This window comes from Equus przewalskii, chromosome 14, assembly GCF_037783145.1.
Source record: "Equus przewalskii isolate Varuska chromosome 14, EquPr2, whole genome shotgun sequence".
In the NCBI taxonomy this organism is placed as follows: domain Eukaryota; kingdom Metazoa; phylum Chordata; class Mammalia; order Perissodactyla; family Equidae; genus Equus; species Equus przewalskii.
In genome coordinates this window covers 8547969-8559943 of record NC_091844.1, presented here as the reverse complement: position 1 = coordinate 8559943, position 11975 = coordinate 8547969, and the positions used below count along the sequence as shown (strand labels likewise).

The following is an 11975-nucleotide window of genomic DNA, read 5'->3' as shown; positions in this document are numbered from 1 at the left end:
AGTGCACAGCTCAGCATCACACGGGCCTGGCTTTGAGTCTTGCCGCTTTTACTTTCCGTGCTTGGACAAGTTTCTAAACCTCTCTCAGCCTCAGTTTCTTCTTCTGTAAAATGGGAGTGATAACAGCAACTTCTTGGGGTTATTGCGGAACTGAATGCACAATGCAGGGTACATGGGGCTAATGAGAAATGCTACAACTTCTGGAGCGCTCGCTGTGTGCCTGCAGCATTTTACAGGCATTAACGCTCTCGTCCTCACAGCACCCCCTCCGCAGAGGGTATTGTTAGCCCCACTTTACATTTGAGAAAGCCAAGGCTTCGGGATCAGACGGCCAGTCAGGGACAGGCAGGGACTCAAATTCAGGCATCATTTACTAGAGTCTGGGCTCCTAACGACTTCTCAAGACATCAGTCAGTGGACACTGCTCCTTTTGATTTGTCCACGGGGTTGGGACAGAAAGTGCTGATAGGAATCCTCGCTTTCCAAAGAAAGCAAGTTTCTGTAACTTTGCAGTATTGTGCAATATAGACTACTCCATTTCTTGATAGAAGTGAACACTAAGAAGAAATTGTTTCATGTTAGCCTCTTCCTTTAATCCAATATTAAGTGAGTAGTTCATCAATCAATTAAAATTACATTATCTCCTATCAGCCAGGAAGTTCTGTTTCCATAACCCTGTGCATTTTCCTTAAGGGAGGGAGGATGGGTGGTGACTTTTGTTAGTAAGAATCAAGAGTGTCAGGCACGAGTGGGTGGTCCTTGGGGTTCTCGACAGAGTGAATGCTAGTTCTGAAACACAAGCAAAACAACTTCCTGGGGCCTGCCCGGTGGCTCAGCGGTTAAGTGCACACCCTCTGCTTTGGCAGCCCAGGGTTCACCAGTTCAGATCCCGGGTGCGGACATGGCATTGCTTTGCAAGCCATGCTGTGGTAGGCATCCCACATATAAAGTAGAGGAAGATGGGCATGGATGTTAGCTCAGGGCCAGCCTTCCTCAGCAAAAAGAGGAGGATTGGCAGTAGTTAGCTCAGGGCTAATCTTCCTCAAAAAAAAAAAAAAAACTTCCTTATTCTTTAACCTTCATCCTTAGTCTCAACACAGATAAAATTCTTTAGGCAGAGGGAGGAGTTACAATACAGCAAACAAGAAGCCTATATGTGCCCTTTTGCAGAAGCAAGTGTTGCAGGAGGAAAAGTTTTAGCCATTCGGAGGCTGGTTCCCCCGGGGGTTGTTGGTTGATGTGGACCCCTGACTGAGACCATTCTGTCACCCTCCCATGTTGTAAGCAGATGAGAGATAAAGAAGCGGATACATAGCCTTACCCTACCCTCAGGGAGCTTTTAGGCAAGTTAGGGAGGCATTCTTGAAAGCAGGCATCAAGGAGAAAGAACATATCCTGTGGGGTCTGTCATGGGCAAAGCTGGCGGGGGAGGGGGGGTCGATCAGGATTTGTAAGTTCTACATTCTCAGCCAAGTGCTCTTTTTTGTGGAGAGTAATACGGTTAAGAGGAGAGACTGACCTCATTTCATTGTTTCATTTCTCCGGATATCAATCCTGAAAGTCTGGAAGAAAAGGCTGGTCCGGTGCATGAAGGTTGTAGCCAACCTGGAGGACGTCGGCTCCATGCACACCTGCTGATGCCCTGTGTGAGGCTCGGTGCAGAGTGAGACAGCTGGTCCTGTGTGGTGTGCGTGGATGTTCTCAGCTGGAGCCCATCGTGCTAATTTTGCTCTGATTTTCTTTCATAGGCTCTTGATTGGATGTTATGTACATCATTGTAAGCTCCCCCAACACGGGAAAAAAATGGCAGTAAGCAAGATTTGAGGCTTCCTTTCTGTTTGTTTTCTTTGGCGATTAAGGCAGCAGCAGGCGTTGCGAGAACACAGAGGTATCAGGACACATGGTTCATTTATATCACCCTGTAATTTCCAGACGAGTGATTCTGGAGTCAAAACAAAGGGAACAGTAGAACTGTACTTGCAGGCAGAATGCTAATTCTCCTGTGGCCCAGTAAACAGCAGACTGGAAAAGGGGACTTCCGCTATTTGGGGCTTTTGGCTTTTACCCTGGTGGGGTCCTTGGGCTGGCGAAGAAGAATTGTCAGAAGGAGGAACGTGTGCCCAGGAGGCTTAGAAATTTGGGGATGTCCTAGCTCAGGGGCACCCACAACCTCTTTGGGGGCATGTGAGGCAAAGGGCAATTCACTGAAAGCCCTCTCAATAATTTCAATAAATTTTAAATTGAGAAAGGATGGTCAGAAGTCCACAATGTTGAAAATGCTGCCTTTCTTCAGAAAAGGCTAAACATTCCTTTTAGAATTTCAGTGACCTGTTCCGAAGGATTGCGCTCCCGTGAAATGCTCCCTGTGCAACCGTTAAGTAAGAATCACAAGGAAATTAGGCCAGTTTCCCATTTGGCCACCGACGTTTCTGATAACTAGTTAGGAGTAAAGATGTGCCTGTTATGTCTCAGGAGAAAAGAACAGCCTCAGCTGAGCTCCGTCATCCCCCACACGCTTTGCCACGTCTCCACAGTAGAAAACATAGAGTTGCCAAAGTTCTCCATGAAACAAGGAGGGCACCAACCTGACCCGTCTTGCTCCACATGGGGTGACCTTTCTCCCCACCCAGATGATGTTCTCTTCTTGAACCGAGCTGCTGAAGGCGCCTGAGCTTGGTGGTGCCCCCTCTGCCTTGGTGTGCAGGGGTGCTGTGGAAATGAGGACGTGTGCACCTGTCCCGAGGACCCAGCTAGGCGTGGGAGGGGACTGCACTGACTTGAAATGGGCCTTGCTTTATGCCAGAGTTTCCCAAAATGCATTCTGGGAAACATTCATCCCAGCAAAGCCCTGAAAACAGGTTTGGGCCATGCTGTTTATTGTTTCCCCCTTTTGGAGAGTTTCACGTCTCCTTAGCCCAGTAAAGGTGCTAAAATGTGATTAGCAAATAAACGTCTGTTCCATTTGATGTAACTGTGCATTTTTTTTTAATTATTGGGAAAAAAATAGTAACAATAAAATAGCTTCTCTGGCCATGGTCCTTCCTCTTTCTCCAAATAATTCTTCATGATTTTCTGTGGAACACTCTTTGCCCAATACTGTCTTATGCAATGGATATATCAATTCTATTCCCATCATTTTTGTACATTTTCTTATACATGAAAAAATACCAAAACAACATTGAAAAATACTGAAATGTTTAAGGAAGTAAACAAAGAAGATTTATAATCGTACCACCTAGAGATAGCCGCTGTTAATATTTTTGATGTATTTACCATCATGTTTTTCTATATTTCCATCAAATTTTCACAGGAATACTCTTAGAAGCTCTTTATTAATGTGACTAAGACTCTAATTTATTCTTCATGAGAGTTTACCTTTCATGGAGAGGACTGTCTTAATATAGAGGATACTTAAAATTTGTGGCATTGCTGTGAGCAGAGCATTGTCACAGTTGCCTGTGTAGACACTGACAGTGAGCACGTACTTGGTGTGTTTCAATTCTACAAGAAATTATGAGACCTTCCTACAACCACCCCTCTGTTTCAGGTGCCCCAGAAGACTCTTGTGGAGACTACAAAAGCAGCCTCAGACCTCAGCCTGATAAACCTTCTCAGACAGGGTCGTTCTGCTCGGTTTCTGATACTCACATTTTCGGAGGCCTGGTCTGCCCCTTATCAGTTTCTGTGTCATCCTACAATGTGGAACTAGTTAGCCCAGTTAAGATATGTCAGAATTCCCAGTCTGGAAGGAACCTGGGGCATCAGTGAGTCTTTATTTTAGGCGTTAACTATCCCGGGTGTCTGTTGCTGTGTAGCAAACTACTCTAAAATTTACAGGATTGAAGCAAAGGCATTTATTTTGCTCATGGATCTTCAGCTTGGGTAGGGATTGGCAGGGAATGCTTGTCCCTGTCCTGTGTGGTCTCAGCTGGAGCAGCTCAAAGATGGTGGCCTGGATCCATCTGCAGACGTGCTCACTCCCACGGCTAGTGGCTCATATCGGCTGAGAGCTCTGCTGGGACTGTGGCTTTCCGCGTGGAGGTGTGGCTTCCTCACAACATGTGACTGGGCTCAAGGGCAAACGTCATGGGGGAGAGAGCCGGGGCTGTGGGTCCTCTTACTACCTGGCCGTTCACTAGCAGCAAGTCACGGAGGCCAGCCAGCCCACACTCAAGGGGAAGGGAATTAAAATTCATCTTTTGGTGGGAGAGTTTCAGAGAATTTTTAATTCTCTAGTTTAAAATCACCATATCAATGTCTTCACTATTTTATGAGAGAAAACTGGGGCCTGTGGAGGTGGGAGTGCCTTGCCCACTCTCTCCTGGCATAGATGGCAGAACCAGGATGAGACCTTGCATCTCCTGGTAACTTGTCTCATGTTGCTTCAGCTAAGCTGTACTGTCCTGTTCTCTTGCTACCCCAATCACTCTTCAACTTCCAGTGGTGATTGTAAGTGTGAAAATGACATGCCTTATAAAATGCCTTCAGCTCCTCATCACAGAGACACTCTATGGGTTAAAAACCACTCTTCGTGGAACTGCACACTTACAGACTGAGTGTTATACCTGTTATTCAAAAGCCCAGCTGCTTTGGCAGCAAGCGGAGCCCACTAGTGCTTCCATCACCAGTTCTGGCCATTGCTCTCCAACTTTGTTGGGAAGTTTTTGAGTTTATCAGCTTTTACTCCATCTGACCAACTGCGTTTGATTCAGAGGACGTCTATTTTCCCATCGGCATGTTCTGTTTACTCAGTTAACAGAACTAGACTTACTGGGGCAATTTAAAAGATGGGGACCTTGGGATTAAACATCAGGAAAATGTCTTCGTGTGGAAGTCTGTTAGGTGTTATGGATAGTTTCCCACTAGATGCTGGAGAGGCTTAAGCTGAAGTGATTGCCAGCCTAACCAGTCTGCACATGAAGTGGATTAAAAAGAAGAGCCCGCTTGTGATGATAATTATTTTTTTCTCTTTTTACTGACTTTGTCCTCTCATTCGTGATCTGGCTCACAGATCAGAAGTTCTGATACAAAGATTTTGAACTTCTTCCCTTTAGAGAAACACAGGATTTGGATGATGTATAAAATGCTTCTGCACCAGACATTCATGTGTCCTTGTGAATTTAAGGAAGAAAGAGGGCCAAGGACACAAACCTGCAGGTGCATGTTTACATTTACCTGCATGCTCAGACTACCCACTCCTGCCACAGGACCTCTCCCAGGAGGATGGGAGACGAGCATCTCCCTTCCTGGTCTGTGTCACAGGCTCCTAAGAAGGATCTGATCTCCATCCCAGCTACAGCCATGCCTCCTGAGTAGTTGAGTGTGAAGCTCAGTTTTGTACACTGTGTGTGCACACCTTTGACCATATCCCCCCTGAGAAGGAGGGGAGAGAGTCATTGAGCATAGTTTATATAGGAGGTATCCATCTCATGAAATCCCCCAACAGAAGGGCCTTCAAGGTTCCACCAGTTGGAGAAACCCGAGGGGCGTGCGTGTGTTTGTGTGTGTGGACGCGCACACATGTGCATATATGCAGATTTCCCCTCCAGGTTGCTTGGCCTTGGAACCCTGGTTCTCTCCCACCTTCCTTTCTGCAGTGCCTCTCCTTCCTTGAGTCCTCTTGATACACCTTAAGCAAGGTCATCTTGTAAGAACGCAGGCTGCTGTGCTAAATCTCATTCAGATCCTGAGCTGCAGGTACAACCCTCCTCTGGAATTCCAGAGCTCTGGGGGCCTAAACATCTGCTCCTTACCCCATGTGCCCTAGCTAGGCCAGTATGGGTGCCCAAGTCTACCCTCAGTGGGTAGGGAAGTGTGGGAGAGTAGTCTTATTGGTTTAATAGAACTTCATGTTGATAGGCAATGGTAGTTTCCTTTTGATACTTTTTCATTTTAAGATCATACCAGAGTAATAAACTCATGCCAAGGGAAGGAGGACCTGCCCACTTCATCTGCCATCCTCCTTATTCTCCAGGAGCCACCCAGAAATTTGTTTCCTCAAGAGTCTATTGTATGTAACTATTGTTCAGTTCCTCCCTGTATGCTTTCCTGCAAAAGGGCCTTGTTTACAGACCCTGCCGTCAGGCTTTCAACATCTGTTCCCACCTTTGATTCCTATGGGTCTTTTATTACATACTCACTAAAAAAGGTATGAAAAGATATACGGAGGTTCCAGACCTAGGTCAGATGGCGTCAGCCTACTCCATCCTGTCCATCACACTGAACGCAGTTATAAAACCTGGGCAAAATGCATGGCACAACTATTTCAGGACCTTGGAAAGTAAATAGTAGAGGCAGATTGGGGAAGTATCGCTGAACTGGCAATGAGCTCACCATTTTCTTCCCTCTAGTATTCTCAATGCAGCCGCAAACCAGAAGCAGGATCTGCGCTAACAGAGAGAGGACCAGGAGAAGCCCTCCAGTACTGCATGAGGAGTAGGAACAGGGTCTCTAGTGCTCACACTGAGTGAGAGGAAAGCTGCCCTTTTTTGTTTTTTTCTCCTTTTCCTTGTACCCTGTAAGCAATCCTCTGATGGCAGCAGCAGAAGCAACAGCAGCTGCAACAAGGATCCATAGGAGACTGAAATGTTGAGGGAGGGGAACCTAGCTCTCTGAGCAGAGGAGCTGTGGGTCTAAGAGGGCGGGATGAAACCCTGTCGCTTTTTTGTTTTTCCTCTCCATCTCCCTCATGCATGGTCCCAGATGAAGGTGCAGATGTGGGAAGTATGAGGCAAAGCAGAATAAATAAAGAACCAGCTTTCTGGCCAGTGGAACAAAAAGGGAGCCTTGGGAACCAGGAGGTACTGGGCAGAGATCTCAAAGAGGGAGGAGCTCAGGAAAGTGACCCTAGGAAGAAAGCGGTAAGTTCCTGAGCTCACCACTAAGCTGAATAGGCCTGCATCTCACCTTAAATAGTGTACCATAGACTTGGACCACCACGCACGGTCCAAGGCTGGCCATGTGGGACAAATATAAATAGTACCATAGATTTCCTAGGAGAAACCATGGAAACCTTCTTCTAGTGGCACAATATTTTTTAAATGGCAAAAGAAAAGAACTCTTAGCCCAGATTTTTATATCCAGTGAAAATATCCTTCAGAAATGAAAGTAAATGAGGATATTCTCAAATGAAGGAAAACAAAGAAATCTTATCAAGAGACCTGCTCTGAAAGAACTGCTAAAGGAAGTTTTTCCAACAGAAAGGAAATGGTATCAGTTGGGAACTTGGGATATGAGATATGAAGAAAGAGTAACAGAAATGGTAAATATCTGGCGAAATATAATAGATAGGCTGACATTGGGGAAAAAAACTTAATCTGATCTGATTCAGTGTATATAGATGTAGTATATAAGATGACTACGACATAAAGGGAGAGAGGATAAAGGGAACTATATGGAATAAAGTTTCCACGTTCCACTTGAAATGGTAAAATATTCTAAGTAAGGTCTGAAGAGATAAGTTTTTATATTACAATCCCTAGAGTAATTACTAAGAACTATGCAAAGAGATATAGTAAGTAAAAACACAATAGATAAATTAAAATGAAATACTAAAAAAAGTTTAAATAACCCAAAGAAGACAGGAAAGGAGAAACAGGAACAACAAAAAAACGAAGAATGAAAAAACAGAAAATGGCTGGTAAAATGATTTACCTAAATCCAAACATATAACTAATTACATTAAATTTAAATGGTCTAAACATGCCAGCTAAAAGACAGAGATTGTCACAATGGATTTTTTTTAAGTAGCCTAGTTATATGCTTTCCACAAGGCATTTGCTTGAAATATGGTGATATAAGTAAGTTAAAAGTAAAACTATGGAAAGTAATATACCACAAACACTAATTAAAAGAAAGCCAGATTGGCTATATTAATATAAAATAAAATACACTTCAGAGCAAAGAAAATAACCAAGAATAAAGGGTGACCTAACATAATGATAAAGGATCAATTTATCAAGAACACATAACAAGTCTAAATATATATATAGGGGCCGGCCCCATGGCTGAGTGGTTAAGTTCGCGTGCTCCACTTCGGTGGCCCAGGGCTTCACCCGTTCAGATCCTGGGCGTGGACCTAGTACCACTCATCAAGCCATGCTGAGGCGGTGCCCCACATGGCAGAACCAGAAGGACCTACAACTAGAATATACAACCCATATACTCGGGCTTTGGGGAAAAGAAGAAGAAGAAAAAAAAGAAGATTTCAACAGATATTAGCTCAAGTGCCAATCTTTTAAAAAAATTAAAATTAAAATAGAAAAATAAATATGTATATACCTAACAACAGAGCTTCGAAATACATGAAGCAGTACCTAAAGAAATGAAACGAGTCTTTAATATGCCTATCTCAATAACAGAACTGATAGATGGAAATTCAGCAAGGATATAGAACAACTGAAAAACACCATCAACCAACAGGATCTGCTTGGCATTTATAGAATACTCCACCCAAAAATAGCAGAATACACCTAATTTTTAAATACCCATTAATGTTCATTAAGATAGACCAAATCCTGCCTCATAAAGCTAATGCAAAGAAGTCTAAATGAACTTGTTAAATTAGAAACAGAAAGATAGCAGGAAAAATATCTCCAAAACGTGGAAATTAAACAATATACTTCTAAGTAATCCAAGGGTCAAAGAGGAACTCTCAAGGAATATTGGAAAATATTTTGACTGAACAAAAATCAAAGTACAACATATCAAAATTTGTGGGTTGCAGCTAACACAGTGCTTAGAGGGAAATCTGTAGCATTAAATGCTCATAGTAAAAAAGAGAAAAGGGCTCAGATCAACAACTAAGCTTCCACCTTAAGAAAATAGAAACAGAAGAGCAAAATAAATTCAAGAAGAAGAGTGAAGATTATAATATAAAAGCAGAAATCAGTAAGATTGAAAACAGAAAAATAATAGACAAAAATCAATGAAACCAAAAGGTGATTTAAAAAAAATTAATAAAATTGGTAAGCCTATTGCAAGAACGACAAAAAAGAAGACACAAATTACCCAACAGCAGGGCGGGGGTCAAAGGAGCTATCACTACACATCCCTCAGATATTAAAAGGACCCTAAGGAAATACTGTGAACAACTGCATCCATATAAATTCAACACCTTAGATGAAGTATAGCAATTACTCAAAAACCATAAGCTACCAAAACTCATACAAGATGAAATAGAAAACCTAAAAAGTCCTGTAACTAATAACGAAATTGAATTTGTAGTTTAAAACCTTCTGAAAAGAAATCTCTAAACCCAGATGGTTCCACTGATGAATTCTGCCAAACATTAAAAGAAGAAATTTCATCAATTCTGCAGTCACCACTAGAAAGTTGAAGAGGAGGAAATATTTTCCAACTTATTTTATGAGACCAGCATTACCCAGAAAAAGTCAGTACAGGAAAATAAAACTACAGACCAACTTCCTTCATGAACATAGATGCAAAAATCCTCAACAAAACATTAGCAAATCATATATATATATGTATGTTTATACACACACACACGTATGGTGATATATACATACATGTATATAAAATACATCATGACCAAGTGAGTTTTATCCAGGGAATGCAAGGTGTTCAATATTCAAAAACCAATCATTTGTAATCCACCAAGTTAGCTAAAGAAGAAAAGCCAAAACCACATGATCACCTTAACTGATGCAGAAAAGAATTTGACAAAATTCAACTCTATGGTGTAAACTTTCTTCAAACTAGGAATAGGAGGGAATTTCCTTAACCTGATAAAGAGCATTTACATAAAACCTACAGCTGATATACCTAATGGTAAAAGACAATGTTTTCCTCCTAAGTTGGGGAGCAATACAAAGATACCTGTTCTCATCACTCCTATCCCACATCATACTGCAAGTCCTAGCCAGAGCAGTCACACAGTAAGAGAAATAAAAGACGTATTGATTGGAAAAAGAAATAATACCTTCCTTATTCACAGCTGACATGATTGTATATGTAGAACATCCTAGGAGACTTACCAGAAACAAACAAACAAACGACCCCCTATAATTAATAAGTTAATTTAGCAAGGTCACAGGACACAAGGTCAACACACATAAATCAGTCATCTTTTTGTAGGCTAGCAATGAACTATTAGAAACCGATATTAAAAACACAATACCATTTACAATCAATCCAAAAGAATGAAATACTTAGGTATAAATCTAATAAAACATATATAGGATATTTATGTGAAAACTGCAAAATACTCATTACAGAAATCAAGGAAGACCTAAATAAATGGAGAGATATATCATGTTTATGATTGGAAGACTCAATGGAGTAAAGATATCAATTTTCCCTAAATTGGTCCATAGGTTGTTTTTTTTTTTTGAAGATTGTCACCTGAGCTAACAACTGTTGCCAATCTTCTTTTTTTCATTTCCTGCTTTTTCTCCCCACCTCCACCCCAGTACATAGTTGTACATTTTTAGTTGTGGGTCCTTCTAGCTGTGGCACGTGGGACACCACCTCAGCATGGCCTGACAAGAGGTGCCATGTCTGCGCCCAGGATCCGAACAGGCGAAACCCTGGGCGGCCGAAGCAGAGCACATGAACTTAAGCACTCGGCCACAGGGCCGGCCCTGGTCCATAGATTTAAAGCGATTTCAATCAAAATCCCAGCAGAACTCTTTATAGATACAGACAAGTTGATTGTAAAATATAATGGAAAGGCAGAGAAATTAGAATAGCTAAAATAATTTTGAAAAATAAGAGTAAAGTTGGAGGAATCATATTATCCCATTTTACAACTTACTATGAAGCTACAATAATCAAGACAGTGTGGTATTGGGGGAAGGATAGACCATAGGTCAATGGAACAGAATAGAGAATAGAGAACCCAGAAATCGACCCACATAAATATGACCAATTGATTTTTTACAAAGTTGCAAAGGTAATTTAATGTGGAAATGTCTTTTTTAAAAATGGAGTTGGAACAATTGAACAACCATACTCAAATAAACTTCACCCTAAACCTTACATATTATAAAAATAACTAACTGAAAATGGATCATAAATCTAAACGTAAAATGTGTAAAACTCTTAGGAGAAAATCTTCACAGCCTGAGGTTAGGCAAAGGGTTCTTAGACCTCACACCAAAGCACAATCCTAAAGAAAAAACATCGTTAACTTGGACTTCATCAAAATTAAAAACCTTTACCCTGTGATAAACAATATTAAGAGAATGAAAAGGCAAGCTGGGAGAAAATCTTGACAAATCACATGTCTGACAAAGGACTTGTATCAGAATATATAAAGAACTCTCAAAACTCAACAGTAAGAAAACAAAAATCCCAATTTAAAATTGGGCAAAAAGACATGAACGGATGCTTCACCAAAGAAGATACACAGATGGCAAAAATTACAGGAAAAGATGTTCAACATCATTAACCATTAGAGAAATGCAAATTAAAGTCCCGATGAGATAACACTGAGCATCTCTTAGATTAGCTCAGAGAGAAAGTCCTGACAGTACTGACTCCCCTCGAGGCCCAGGAACATCTGGATCTCTCCTACATGGCTGGCGAGAAGGTAAAATGGTACAGCCACTCTGGAAAATAGTTTGGCAGTTTCTTATAAAGTTAAACATACGCTTTCCATGTGACCCAGCCATCCTACACCCAGGTTACTTACTTGAGAGAGCTGAAAACTTATGTTCACACAAAAACCTGGTCACAAATGTTTACAGCAGCTCTATTCATAATCCCCCAAAACGGGAAACAACCCGAATTCCTTCAACGGATGAATGGATAAACAAGCTGTGGTACCTCCGTCCCATAGAACACGACTCCACGAGGGGAAGGGCCAAGGGACTGACAGGGCAGCAACCTGGATGAACCTCGGAGGCGTTCGGCCGGGTCCAAGGAGGTAGGCTCAAAAGGTTTCATGCTGTGTGATTGTATTTATGTGACATTCTTGAAAAGAGAGCATAGTGATGGAGAACAGAACAGGGGTT

At 41.9% G+C, this 11975-nt stretch overlaps 1 protein-coding gene across 9 annotated transcripts in view; it reads left to right on the top strand.

The window, feature by feature from the left end:
* The window catches only part of NPAS2 (neuronal PAS domain protein 2), a 158847-nt gene that overhangs the window by 76995 nt on the left and 69877 nt on the right, over positions 1–11975 (top strand). The gene's annotated exons all lie outside the window — the stretch shown is intronic.